Here is a 15,618-nt window from a genome sequence, read left to right on the forward strand (position 1 = left end):
CCTTCTCTCTTTCCTTCTTTCCTTATGTCTTTCTTTCTTTCTTTCTTTCTTTCTTTCTTTCTTTCTTTCTTTCTCTTTCTCAACCTATTTAGCAGGCCATAACAGGTTATTCCTAATGAGCACCATGTAATTAATCTGTATTGTACATCAGGCAATCGTAACAGTGATTGCCATCCGTGTGACACTTGATATTCCACTCATGCCCGCCTGCTTCCTTCCACTGAGCGGGACAGTCAGCTCACAGCAAAGTGATTTCCAAACTAGACGCTCGTCTGAATTAATCTATCAACGGGGAGATCTCGAAAAGATCCACATCTGTCTGTCTCAGCGTGACCGGAACGGTTAAGCTCTGAGTTTTCTGACTGTAGCATGTGTTGTTTTTGTAAAATAAACAAACAAAAAACAGTGAAGTGAATTGATCATAGTTGTGCCGTAGGAGATTTGGATGCTCTGAACAAAAAGAATGATTTTGAAGGAGAAGCGTTAAAGATTGATCACCACTCGTACTGACCTCGACCTTGGGTGAGGAGGTCTTAGAGGTCTGGAAATGACGTAGAGACGCTCTCTGTGGATTCACATACCATAGCAATAAATTAATCACTCTTCCTCTTTATGTCAGAACAAGAGATGGGTTGTCAAAAAAGGTCTCTGTAGCATTCTGAAATTGGGTCAGGTAAAATCTCTCTCTTTACTAATGAAGTCCCTGTGCACTGGGCCTCACACCTGCACAGTTTCAATTACCTGCAGTGAAAGAGGACGGGAAATCCCGACAGCATCGGTCCAGCCAGTAGGCGCACGGGCAAAGCAGATGCAGCAGTGTAATGCTGATATTCTACATTATGAACAGAAGTGAAATGCATCAGCACTGAATGAGCTAGGTGCTCAAGCTAGACACTTATTTATATGAAGATTACATCGGGAAGTTTCTATCTAATTCATTTCAAGACAATTTATGCATTTATGTATTTATGCATGGTTTTCTGTATCCCTTCTCAAGCTAAGAGTTTATTTACTTATTTGCTTATAAATATTTTTGCTACAGCCGGGCCCACTTTGGATTGAGATTCTACTCTCACAATCCCCGCGAGTAGAGAGGCATTCCTCTGCTGTACTTCACTGGTTTAACCACTAAATAAACAGTGTATTTTCGTCTGTGAGATGTTTTCCTGCCAAGTGTTAATGCTTCTAGCTTTTGTTCATTTAATCTCGTGCTCTGGGGAGAAAATATCAAAGAGTTGGAACCGTTGAGCAATCCATTTTTGACTAGATGTCAGTCTGGTAATTTTTAAGACACCTGCAGTGCTTTTTCGTTTTTTTCCCCCCATTCCTTCAGTGTTTTATATCTGTTCTTGTCTGTGTAAAAGTCTGCACCGACAGAAGCTCCTCTCTCCCACTAAATACACTGCTCCTGAAACGCCTCGTCAGTAATCACGGCTTCAGTTCTATGGCTTTGTGACATCACCCTACGTCACAAAGTCACACATTTGTATAAACAATGCCCCGTGGTTTGTAAACATTGATTTAGTACAGCTTCTCTGTTGTTGGTAGTGTTCTGGGTCAGGCGTGTGTGAGCTGACCAATCATAGCAGACTGGGTATTCAGGAGGAGGGGCCCTATAAGGGACAGGAGGTAAAACAGAGCGTTTCAGAGGGGGAATACAGTGCTGCAGCACTGGACAGTATGAGAAACTGATGTGTTTTTTGAGCATTAAAGCATGTTACCTATTCTAGTAGTAACCAAAAATAAAACCTGATAAAGAGCATAATATGTCTCCTTTAACAGTGGACACAATTCACAAATTACTGCATCCATGAAGCTCATATTAAAGTATCTGATGATCCATTTGGTTCAGATTTTTCTGCATGTGTGATAAGCTTTCTCTGAGATGCACAGTTTGTTTGAACAAATTCAATACTATTGAGTTCAGTGTTTATTTAGCTCCTCCCAGACGTTTCATCTGCTTATTGTCCCCGCTCTCTTGTGGGTCTGTTATCTCTGGAACATGCCTCCGGACGAGGACTGTTCCCGATAAGACACCGGCCATCGGCGCCCACAGGGGGAGGGGGATCAGATGCACTGCCAGAACTTGCGGTCAGCAAAGATTATCTGGTTGTGTTTGAGCTTTACAGACACAGTCTTACAGCTCTCCGGATTGACTCACACACTGATCCGTCCTCTCAAAAGAAGCAGGATCGCGTTTGATTGATGCTGAGATTTATTTCTAAGAGGCAGGTTTACAGTGTGTCGAGATGGTTGTGAAGAAATGCCGGGATAAAAATCTCAAACGTCCTTTCCTTCAGTGAATATAAGTGACAAGTCTGGTTAACGTGACCTTTTTTATTTTACATCTTATTATGCAAATTGTACTGTAGCACTTTTCAATGCATAGCCATTCACCTGCACTTTAATATTAAACTCTCTCTGGGCTGTGCTTGTTGCTGCAAGGTTTGCAAAGTTTGAAGCGTCAATCATGTACCAGGAGCTAGGAGGACTTCTAATCATTAAAGATGCATTAAGTTAGATTAAAAAGACTAGAACTCTGTTTGGTTAAGCAGGTGTTAACAACAGTATTTATATTTCAAAGGGAACTGTGTGAAGAAAAAGATTATGGTGTCCTGGCAGCTCACTGGGCTGATGTGCAAGCCATGAAACCGTAACGTGGGTTTGAATTTGGCCCAGGTTTGTTTCAGTTTTTGTCCGTTTCTTTCTCACTGGTTCCTGTCTGTCTCCATGAATTTTTTTTTTTTTTTTTTAAAGTAGCAAGTTTCCTGAGGAGGTCACTGAGTAAACAACCATGGGAGATATGTCTGGTGCTCCTCAGAACTAGCATAAGTAACACCGATCATAATAAGTGACACACTGATGGCGCTTTCAGGGCTTTAGAAGTGTTAGCTAAGTGTACTGAGCAATAATAATTGTGTTAGTGGTATTCACTTGATAAAGTCACTCCCAAGTAAACTTCAAGACTGACGGATGCCAGTTTGAGGACAGGGAATACAGTACAGAGGTGATTTACAGCGGTTTCCATCAGGACTAAGAAATGGCAGGTGGGGACAGGAGAGGCATGAAGTGATAGAGGGGTAAGATTTTTACCTGTGAATTGAGGTTTTATTTCATGAAAGCCAGAGACGATTTTTAGTTTGTTAATGTTGAGTTTAAATTAAGTGTGTTTTAAGATGTGTTAACAGGGCAATTAAGCTCAGGTTGTAAGATTGTATTGCTTATGTTTTAAACTAAACTTCTAGCCGTATCCTAAAAACTGCCCCTTTAAAATGTAAAGTTTTAGTTAAATAAAAAAGCACTTGGGGTGTTTTGTTTATTCCTTCTCTTTGCAAAATAACTAAATATGTCTTTGTACCATCTGGCCCCTTGCCGAGCTGTGCCAATGCTGTTTTTTTTTTTTTTTCTAATCATGCCAGATCTCATTGCTCCCTCATTGAATTAAGTGCCAATTTCAGGCCATGAGAATGCTATGTGGCTGAGAACCCTCTCCTAATCCAAGCATGCAATTCTATGAATAACAATGGTGAAACTCCAGTCTGGATAAGCCATTACATCTGTCTCTCTGTCTCTAATTTACTCTTTATTTTCCTTTTTGCTGTTTGTGCCTTTCCTTCAACAGCCTCCCATCTGCTCCCATACATTTTCCTCCCTTATCTCCATATTTATCATATCTTTAACTAATACATTTAAATCTCTAAACGGTTCACTCAGTCACATAGCCTGTCCGCCTTTCATGAATGCAAACAATGTTTGGTTTTGATTATGCAACCTGCAGGTGATTACATTCTCCCCATACTGCCCTGCCAATTAAGACAAGGCATTGCTCAATCGAAGTAGGAAGATTTATGTGCAGACAGCAGCTGTCTGATTTAGATATATCAGGGCTATTAAAATACTTCTCATGAATAGCCTTTCAACGCAATTGCAATATTAATCTCCTCTATGCACATGAGCTTGGGCGTCGCATCGAGAGATCTGATTCAAGGAGTGGCTGCTCTTTTAATCTTATAGATTGTGTCATGCAATCATGTAGATTGTACGTGTACAGCAGGATTCGTTTTGTGTTGTGTTTTTGAATCAGGACACCCACATGCTGTTAGTTGAGGTCACTTCTTTAATTTCTCAAAGTGATGTGAAACAAAGACATTGACGGTTCAAGACTCAGTGTGATGCAGCTCATTTTGGGCCTTCAGATAACAATCTTCACCCCAAAGCCAAGGGCTTCACACTCATGAATGAGACCATCAATTTTAAACAATATATAATGAAATAATGAAATGCTGTCCTCTACATATGAGATTAACAGAAAACATACATACATTTATCTTTAAAATGTTTTAATTTTGAAGTTTTGATGAAAGGAGCAGGGAAGGATATTCTGACTGGATCTGATGGAGAACATGCTTTGGTAGCGACCTGTCAATCCCAAGGTAGGTACGCCCTAAAACATACCTGCTTTACTGTTTATTTTACTCTAAATGAGATAATATACAAATTAAACATCATGCTGTATAGAAGAACACTTAGCACTAGCGATTGAGACCATAAACTCATTAGGAAACTGTTTACTAAGGTAATAAATCAAGTGAGAAGTAGGGTAATTTTTTTCATAAGCTTACATACAATCAGACTTCTCTTTGCAACCAGTGGAGTCTCCCCCTTCTGGCTATTACAAAAAAAAAAAATGCAGGTTTAAGGCACTTCTGCATTGGCTCCGTCCATATTTATACTGTCTATGGTTTTTATATAAAGTTCAACATAGCCTGTTCTTTTATCTGATGAGATGGATTTATCATCATTTGTTCAGCCAGTTCAATTAAATGTTTTCTTAAATAATGTGTGGAGAAAGAATGTGACAGGGCCACAAAAGCAAGGATAAAATGGAGAAGCACTGGTAGGAAGAGCAAAACCAGCCAGTGTTTCTGCTCCTCTCCTCTGCCCAATAATTTAATCTAAATTCTGTTTGTCAAGATTTCTGTTTTCTGCCACATCAGTGTGGTTTTTCCTCCAAACAAGCGAGGGGGTCACTGCTTTCCCCCCTCGCTCCATCTGTCATGTTTACAGGTTGATTTGCTGCCACCACAGCCTATTTATTTACACACTTTATGAATATGGAGTACCTCACTCTGGCTGGTTTACATTTATCATGTCAACTTGGGGGTACAAAACTGTGAAACACTCAGCCTCAGAGACGGGGAGATATTCAGAAAGTTTAAAACTTTATATGGCACCTTTAAGCCAGTGTTGGCTTAGTGGTTGGCACAGTTAAAATTACTGTGGGCAGAATGAATATCATTGTCTCTGTTACTTGTCATTTTTATGTGGTTGTCTCTGGTCAGCCTACTCGCTGTAAATTCACCCCTTTGCAAATGGACTTCAACAGTTACTTTTCACATAAATCACGCTTTTCAGTGACTATTCTGTGAATGTATATTGTGGATCCAGATAGGAGGCCTTGCGCCAGAATATGAATTTTATTGAATTATTTCTGCAGCACAGGATCCCGTCAAGCTCCTATTGCTTTTAGAAAAATTGCATGCTTTAACGGGGCTCAAGATGTTAGAGCAGTGGCAGACTCAGGATGTTTGAGGGGCAGGGACGAAAAAAAAGGGCACCAACTGTATGTGGTGGGGCACCAGCGCATAGAAAGCCATGACACATTTATAGTGAACTGGGAGAGCACCCTTGCGGACACATTTTCTCGACTGGAAGGGCATCCAAATGAATACAGACATAAAAGGTGTGCAGACATAAACTGGTTTTACAACCATAAAATAAAAATAAAATGTTTCCCTGTAGCTTTTTCTACTTACAAGAACATTTTGGTATGTGGACAAGATCATTTGACATAATTAGATTAAACTAGAACTCGCTATTAAGAACTTGACACACAGGCTTTTTATTATTATTTTTTATATATATATATATATATATATAAATCACACCCACACATGTTGATGTATTCTGTTCCCAGGACTTAATCCTTTCCTTTTCACAAATTGGGGGAAAAACAGAACCTGACCTTGTTCTCAGCGTCAGCTGTTCATTTAGTTAATTAACCAACAGGTAGGAGGTTAACAGGGAGGAAATATTCGCATTAGTTGAAGCAAACCTTCAGCTTTTCTCACAGGGTTTCATCCCCCAAACCCTTTGTGAATGTATAATTCCTGTTTATTTAGACTACAAAGATGTTTTTAAACCCATATTCTACATTTAAATGCAATAGGAAAGGGGTAAAATGGCGACCCTTTGTCGATGTGGTGTTTACAGCAGGTGTTTGTGCATTTTTAAAAATATCATTCTGATTTCATGATACTTCGGGAAAAGTTTGCGCTAAAACTAAACAAGTTTTGCCAACAAAGCATTTCTAATTCTGATGACAAAGAAGTTTGTTATGTTGCTCTCTCTGTCATGCTTCTGCGAGTCTATCTTTATCTGTAAGAATTCCTCACCTTGAGAAAAAAATGACAAATTATTCATGACTCGCATTAATTATGCCACAAAGAGACCTATCTTATTCCACAGGGGTTTTTAATCCAGATTGAAAACTGACGTATAAAACAACCTGCTGTGACTGAACCCATATGCACACACACACAGACACAGAGGTTTGTCTCCGGCTGCACACTTGAAGGGCCACACTCTCAGCTTCTTTCTTGGAAAAACTAAAAACGGAAACAGAGCGACACAGTTTGGAGAGCATGCCTGTCACTACGGAGGAAATCCTTCTCTGTCACCCGTTTGACTGAGCAGTAAACACAGCAGAACAACATGTCGACTCAATAAACCCACCAGCAGTGATTTCCCTTTATTTACCTCCTTTTAAAGTGACGGAGTATCAAAGGGATCAAACTTTCAAGCTGTTGCCTACAGATAATAGACATTAGCTTGTTGGATGAACCGTGCAGTTCCGCCGCTGAATATCATAGAAATTGTGTCTAAACACAACTTGTCAACCTTTCACTTAATACTTCAACCCAGCATTATGTGTGACTGCGAGAGCACAGAGCATGAACGCATTCAGTTATGAAAATGGGGCGTCATCGGTTGTTTTTCTTTTGTTTCGCTCTTGGTTTGTCAGCACAGACATGCAGTTATTTTCCCTACGTATCAACACAGTTGCCCTCATTTATTTGACCTGATTACAACTTTGTATAATCAGGTTTCACCCAAAATGATTCATTTATTCACCGCTCACTATGGGAATTACTATAAAGATAACTATATAGTGTGTCAGTTGGCAAGATCAAAATAATGTCACACATTAATGGTTATTAGTCATTCCTCTCAACTGGTAGCCATCCTTTTTCCGTCATGTAATGAATAACCAGTGGTCGGAAGGATACTTGTACTGGATGCTTGAAATGTAGTAGATAATTAGTAATGTATCCATTTTAATAACTTATTAAAGTAATCTAACTTTTTTACTTTTTGATTACTTTTCTAACAAATGTTTTAAAATGGGTGGGCAGTGCCACTTCAAGCAAGAGAATCAATCAATAACAACAACGCTCTGGAAACACCGTCTGGAAATATGAAAAACGCAAAAGGCATTCCTGTGTGTTCTTAAATAATATATGAAAAAAAAAAATGTGACAAGGCAACAAAACAAGGGTAAAATTGAGAAAGTCAGGTCGGAAGAGAAATCTGAAAAACAGCGCACATCTGAAAATAATATATTCAAAAGTAACCACAATAACCAACATTTTGGTTAGTAATAGTCATTTAATTACATATTTTTTCTCAGTAACTGTAACAGATTATAATTACATTTATTTTGTAATTAATTATATGTAACTGGTTACTTCCCAGTCCCTGACACAGTTAATAACACAGACAAATATTGGTTAGTGACCCTTGATTGTCCACTTTTTATATATTGCGTTATGGGATGAATCCATTTTATTACAATACATAGGTGTCATAATGAGAGCAAAGAAGTTGGACCCAAATGAAGGAGACGGACAGGCAGGAAGATCACTGGACGACGTTTTATTCAAAATCAACAGCAGGAACAGGCAAACACAACAGACGACTCCACAAAGACTGAACTAAAGACAGGACTTAAATACAAATTAAACTGACGAGGGGATGAGGTGCAGGTGGAGAGAGGCGGAGAAACACAGGGGAGGGGAACGAGAGGAGGAACCGAGAGAGCAGGGAAGGAGCTGATAGGCTGGGAACAACACTGGGAGCAGGGCTGGGCTAATGAAGGCGATGCAGTGCAGGTGTGGAGGGAAACAGGGCAAAAGCACATAAAACATAGAAATTAAGTTATACAGTATGATGTCATGCACTTTTATCAGACCAACATGTAATTTTATTCCCGGAAAAAATAGAATAAGATACTTCAAATCTATACAATTCTGTATAGGACACAGTATTACTTTACACCACAGTGCGGCTCAGTAAAAGTGGGGTTGTGAGTCATTTGGGGACAAACGTACAGACTGCCGACTCCCTTTTTATCATTTTCATTTGCATATTGGTGCCCTCATGTAAATGTAATTACAGCTCCACCCAACTTGAACCTGAGCAGAGGTCTAATCAGCCAGAATTATTGAAGACACCTGTGCGCAGGTTAAATCGTGGACTGATTTCTAAATAGGTGATTTTCTTCAAATTTAAAGCACAGACTGAAATCGTTAGATGGTAATGTATGGTTTCATAAAGAAGAGAGAGACCATTTATGGTTGAAGTGTCTTGATATAATATATTAAGCCTCATTGTGGTACTTTAATGCAAACATATAAAAAAATGCAGGACTTTTCACAATGTTGCTGGTAGCTTCCCAACTTTCAGATGTTTTTTGGAGAGCGAGGCAGTGCGTAAAAGCTGCTCCTCTGGATCCGCTGAATGATCCTGCTGCCCAAATCTGATTGGCCAGATGTGTGAAAGAAGGACGTGATTTGGAGATAGCTGCAAATTTCTCCTTGAAGCTCCTTCTTGGAACCAATTTTGAAAAGCTTCAAAGCTCCAGAGAGCCGTGGTTGAAGGCTTTCGTGGTTTGGATTGTTAGATGTCATGTGTCAAACGTTGCTGCCCGACACATTGTGATTGATTACCCTACTGCTACCTTATTATGGACCTACTGCTGGCGTCACAGACTGTGACTGAATGATAATGACCCTGGTACACAATTAAAATCTGTATTTTCAGGAAGAACACAACAGACACCAATGACAGCGAAGGTCAGCCTGGGTCTATCAGGTAGGTGACACACTAAAGGGACATTTTAACCCTCTTCGTCATGTTTTTGTATCCAGCAGCTTGTTTGTGGCTCAACCACCGATGAGCCCAAAACATGTTGCAGATTTAGGTTTACAATGTATAACCTTCTATTTAATTCAAGCTGAGCTCTTCATGCTCATGTGGTGAAGCCCGCTCCTGCCAAGAAGACTGATGGGAGCTGATCATCTCTATAGCAACATACACTTCCTGTCAAGCCTGATTGACTGTCACCCTGCAGGGGAAACACTTAGAAACACCACTAAACCCCCCATCCATCTCAGTCTGTAGATCAAAAGGTTGGTCTGTGTGTATAATACCATTTAACAGCTCCTTAGATCACATATAAGTGCCTGAGAACTGGCGTATACGGCCAATCACAGTCCTCTGACCTTGACTGCAATGCAGCAGCAGGTAAACATTACAGCTGATCACCGCCGTGCCACAGCACAGCGTGATACTGGCCGGTATCTCAACACAACAGGTCTTTTCTGAGCGCTAAGCAGGGACCTGGGGAGCGAACGAGCCTCGGATAACATAATATAGCCGCTTGAGAGCCCATCCTTCCTGCTTGAGCACAAGTCAAGCCTTTCACACAGTGCGGGAGAGTGGATAGAAGGAAAAAAGGAGGACACACAGGTCGCAAACAATAACGCACTGATGGACTACAGCGGCGAGCAGGAGGAGGGACAGGGGTGGGGGGGGGGATACTTCTCAACTTCCAAATGAGACTCAGCATCTTTCAGGTGAACCAATTCCCTGACTGACACCCAGAGCAGGAACCTTTTCAAGGTGAGCATACAAAACAGCATTTGTTCTGTGCAGCGCTTGCATTAACTGGGCAATGATCCAAGGTGGCTCTATCATTTTTCAAGTAGCAGGAAATAGCAGGATTTAAGACCTATTTTTCTTTTACTATAACTACAAGCACTGGCCTTTCACAAGACTTTTAAACTTCCTCAGATGTTTCTTTTATAAGCTCTAAATTAGATTTTCTTAAAGTGCAGCCCTCAGAAGAAGTTTGTGCATCCCCCAAACATGAAACATGAAAGGCATACTTTCAACACTTTAATTTGCAATAGCCCACATTTAATGGGTTGTTTGCAGTCACATGATTCGAATGATGCATGAAATTCAGGTGTAGGGCGGGAAGTGATAAGCAGAATGGAAGAGACAGAGGAAAATTAGTTATCGTTGCTAAATAGTGTTGTTCAGTTACAGCGGTTCAATTAAAGTGGTCACCGCACAAACTCTGCTTCCTCCAGAAGAAGGTTTGGGCAACCATAAACAACGCAAATCACAAGCCCCTAAAGAATTTGTGATAGTGCCTCCTATGTATCACCAAGGAACCTTGTCGAACCTTTGCAGCTGTGTGAAACTGCGACAAGCATCTGTCAGGTCAGGAATATCAACTCGTAGAAGCTGCTGATCTCAAGTGGCACCTTGTGAGTGTCCCTATGTAATGTCATCAGTGGTGGTGCTTTATTTCAGTGGCACTTTATTGTGAAATGAAATGGAAAAGCCAGCACAAAAAAAAAGCCCTGTAGGTTTGAGGAAAAATGGATCCACTCTTGCTCCGACGAACCTCAGGAGACAGATACAGTGATCGGCCTTATTCAGAAACAGGTGAATTTGGTGCTCAAATAACTCAATTTTAAACACCTTTATAAGACCAATCACACATTCGATGACAGGCTCATGGGATTTCCTGTGCAGCCATCAATCATATACTGTGTCCTTAAATTGGCAGTCAGTCATCAAAACTTTGAGGAACCCCTTCTCTAAACCCATCCGCAAGTCAGTGTATTACCCATGAAACGTATTTTTTCCTCAGATTATTTTTTTGTTTGATTTAAATATTAATGCGTGTCCCTTCAAACTGCAGAGCTGCTGTCTCTGTGGAATGCTTCCTGTCCCTCATGCAACAACAACAACAAAACAAGCAACAGGAAGACGAGGATGAAACCGGCTGAAACTCCCTTGATGGCCAAAAGCCTTTTGAAGCTCCTCCTGACTGCCTTCAGGGAGCTGCACGAGCAGGAACTGCTCGAGATAAAGACAGACAATGATACTCTGGGTTACATCCGCTTTTACTAACACTTAATTAATTACAGGGATGATTCATCATCAGCAATGTCTGAAAAAAAAAAAAGCCTTAGAAAAACGGGATGAATGATGCGTTGTTTGGTACAACAATCTTTTTGATGTTTAAAATAAGACAAATAATTCCTGATATCTAAAAATACAGGTACATAGTGTATATTTATTGTGAGGTATGGCTGAGGAGCTCTGTGTGTTTACTAGCACAGCACTGACCTTGGCTCGTGACAATGCATTTTTATGTAAGCTTACATGAGAGTGTTGTTTACTTTTTGAGGTCGAATACAAAGAACTGTGTGCAGCAGGAGGAATAGGTGTTTTAAAGGAAAAGAATGTAAAATCTGATATTACACAGATTCAGCATAAACCTTCTGCAATATATTGAAATTCGCTGAATCAGATGCAATGTTTTATTTATTACATGCATTTTGTGTGTTAATCCAACAGATAGAGGAAGTTATGACCCTGTGACTTCTATGCTGTATATATATGATAGGCATGGTTGGGGAGTAATAGATTACACGTACTGTAAATGGTCAAATTTAATGATATCAGCCTGAAAATCACAGGACTTGTCTGTTGTGGGGAAAGAAGTCAGCAGTATGAATTTGAAAGATGTGTGAGCCTCCTTTCATTTTGAACAGAGGGGGAACAGTATCTGACAGTAATACTCCAAGCTGTCAGGATGCGTTCCCCCTGTTGTAAATGGTCAAATTTAATGATATCAGCCTGAAAATCGCAGGACTTGTCTGTTGTGGGGAAAGAAGTCAGCAGTATGAATTTGAAAGACGTGTGAGCCTCCTTTCATATTGAACAGAGAGAAACAGTATCTGACAGTAATACTACAAGCTGTAAGGGTTGCGTTCCCCCTGTGCAAATGGTCAAATTTAAATATATCAGCCTGAAAATCACAGGACTTGTCTGTTGTGGGGAAAGAAGTCAGCGGTATGAATTTGAAAGATGTGTGAGCCTCCTTTCATATTGAACAGAGGGGGAACAGTATCTGACAGTTAATACTCCAAGCTGTCAGGATGCATTCCCCCTGTTGTAAATGGTCAAATTTAAAGATATCAGCCTGAAAATCACAGGACTTGTCTGTTGTGGGGAAATGAGTTACGGGTATGAATTTGAAAGATGTGGGAGCCTCCTTTCATATTGAACAGAGGGGGAACAGTATCTGACAGCAATACTCCAAGCTGTCAGGATGCGTTCCCCCTGTTGTAAATGATCAAATTTAAAGATATCAGCCTGAAAATCACAGGACTTGTCTGTTGTGGGGAAAGAAGTCAGCAGTTTGAATTTGAAAGATGTGTGAGCCTCATTTCATATTGAACAGAGGGGGAACAGTATCTGACAGTTAATACTCCAAGCTGTCAGGATGCGTTCCCCCTGTTGTAAATGGTCAAATTTAATGATATCAGCCTGAAAATCACAGGACTTGTCTGTTGTGGGGAAAGAAGTCAGCAGTACGAATTTGAAAGATGTGTGAGCCTCCTTTCATATTGAACAGAGAGAAAAAGTATCTGACAATAATACTCCAAGCTGTCAGGATGCGTTCCCCCTGTTGTAAATGGTCAAATTTAAAGATACCAGCCTTAAAATCACAAGACTTGTCTGTTGTGGGGAAAGAAGTCAGCAGTATGAATTTGAAAGATGTGTGAGCCTCCTTTCATATTGAATAGAGAGAAACAGTATCTGACAGTAATACTACAAGCTGTCAGGATGCGTTCCCCCTGTTGTAAATGGTCAAATATAATGATATCAGCCTGAAAATCACAGGACTTGTCTGTTGTGGGGAAAGAAGTCAGCAGTATGAATTTGAAAGATGTGTGAGCCTCATTTCATATTGAACAGAGGGGGAACAGTATCTGACAGTTAATACTCCAAGCTGTCAGGATGCGTTCCCCCTGTTGTAAATGGTCAAATTTAATGATATCAGCCTTAAAATCACAAGACTTGTCTGTTGTGGGGAAAGAAGTCAGCAGTATGAATTTGAAAGACGTGTGAGCCTCCTTTCATATTGAACAGAGGGGGAACAGTATCTGACAGTTAATACTCCAAGCTGTCAGGATGCGTTCCCCCTGTTGTAAATGGTCAAATTTAATGATATCAGCCTGAAAATCACAGGACTTGTCTGTTGTGGGGAAAGAAGTCAGCAGTATGAATTTGAAAGATGTGTGAGCCTCCTTTCATATTGAATAGACAGAAACAGTATCTGACAGTAATACTCCAAGCTGTCAGGATGCGTTCCCCCTGTTGTAAATGGTCAAATTTAAAGATATCAGCCTTAAAATCACAAGACTTGTCTGTTGTGGGGAAAGAAGTCAGCAGTGTGAATTTGAAAGATGTGTGAGCCTCCTTTCATATTGAACAGAGGGGAACAGTATCTGACAGTTAATACTCCAAGCTGTCAGGATGCGTTCCCCCTGTTGTAAATGGTCAAATTTAAAGATATCAGCCTGAAAATCACAGGACTTGCCTGTTGTGGGGAAAGAAGTCAGCAGTATGAATTTGAAAGATGTGTGAGCATCTTTCCTATTGAACAGAGGGGGAACAGTATCTGACAGTAACACTACAAGCTGTCAGGATGCGTTCCCCCTGTTGTACTGTAATAGGGATTATGTAGTCATACTAAAAAAAAAAAAAGTAACTTTAGTCAGCCCAGATTACATTTGAAAAATGTGTAATTAGAATATACTGTAGCTACATTTTCATGGATTATTTGATTACATTTTTAACTATGTCTTTAAAATTTCTCTCTATGGTGCCCGCTGGTGCCCCACCACATACAGCTGGTGCTGGTGGCCTTTTCTTTTTTCTTTCTTTCTCTTTTTTTTTCTGAGTCCGCTACTGTGTGGCTGCATCCATTCTTGTTTTTCCATTTAATTGATTTTCAAGCCATCCAAAATAATCCAAAAGTTTTCATTTTTCTGTAAAACAATGGATTACATTACTATTTAAAAATGTTCATGTGATTTGTATACAGTAACTGACATTTCAAAGTAATCAGACAATAAACTGTATGAAGCCATATTTTCAAAGTTATATACAAATAATTACATTAGAGCCACATATCTGCACACTGCAAGAAATGATTTTGTACTTTTCAGATGTTCTTCAGATTTAATAGCAATCTGCCCACTATGTGCCTGGTACTACCAATGTAGATATGGGTCGTAAGCTACTTTCATTATTTGACCTATTGATGTGAGAACAGGCTCAAAAGGTTAGGGAGTCATTACAACATCATTAGATTTCTTTCGCTGCATATGTCAGAGAAAACAGGGGTTTGATACAAGTTACAAACATGAACAACAACCATTTGTCAGGTGTCTCACCTTGTTATAACAGCTAACAGCAGTTGTAGGTCCTGATATCCCAGAACCCAGAGCTCCTGTTTGTTCTCACTCCAGCTAACAGTGCCAGCTCTGGCCTATGTGAAGCCCTAGGTGAGATCTGAATAATGCAGGAAGAAATCAACCCTGACACTTTTACTAACTTAACCATGGCCGAGAGTTGTTTTCATGTTCACGTCTTGTCAGGTTAAGTCTCGAGTCACATCTCAAGTCCTTCGGGACAAAAGAAATTAATTAGATGATAAATAAACACTTGAGTGATGGAGATGAAGAATTGGTCAGTGGGGGGTTGTGGATCTGATCATATCCTATTAACTATGAAAAGCTGTGGCTGAAACTCTGTACTGGCTGTAGATTTACCTACAACAGAAATAGTTTTGCATTTTTACAGCCTTTGAATATTCAGGGAAATCTTGTGTTACAATGGATACAAGGCTCTGCAAAATGGGCAACTCTCCCAGATTTATTGCATGTTAACTGGTTTGGAAAATTTGATTAAATGGAATTTCCACTGCCCAAGTTCAATATCATCTACAGTCAGCCATGCATTATGAGCTAATTTCGTGGTCCTCTGTTTTAAAAGAGTCCCATGTCAAAATCTAGTGTTAGAGCTTCATTATTTTTCTTTATAATGTGCTCATGCGATGTGTATTCCCAATGAAGCTGTTTTTAGCCAGGCTAGCAGCATATCAGTCTGTCACCACTTCTGAAATATACTAGTGAATAGAGTTACATTACTTTTTATATAGACATTTATGGTCCCCAGATGTTGAATCCTACTGACTTTGTTGATCCAGAGTTTTCCTCTACGCCACCATGAGGTTAATATTTGTTGTTTTGGGTGAAATGTCTTGGCATCTGTTGGATTTACCCAAAATCCGATGCAGACATATTGACTCTAAATCTTGTGAATTAATTCAATTAATGGGAA

This window comes from Pagrus pagrus (genome assembly GCF_965226575.1).
Source record: "Pagrus pagrus genome assembly, chromosome: 19".
Classification (NCBI taxonomy): domain Eukaryota; kingdom Metazoa; phylum Chordata; class Actinopteri; order Spariformes; family Sparidae; genus Pagrus; species Pagrus pagrus.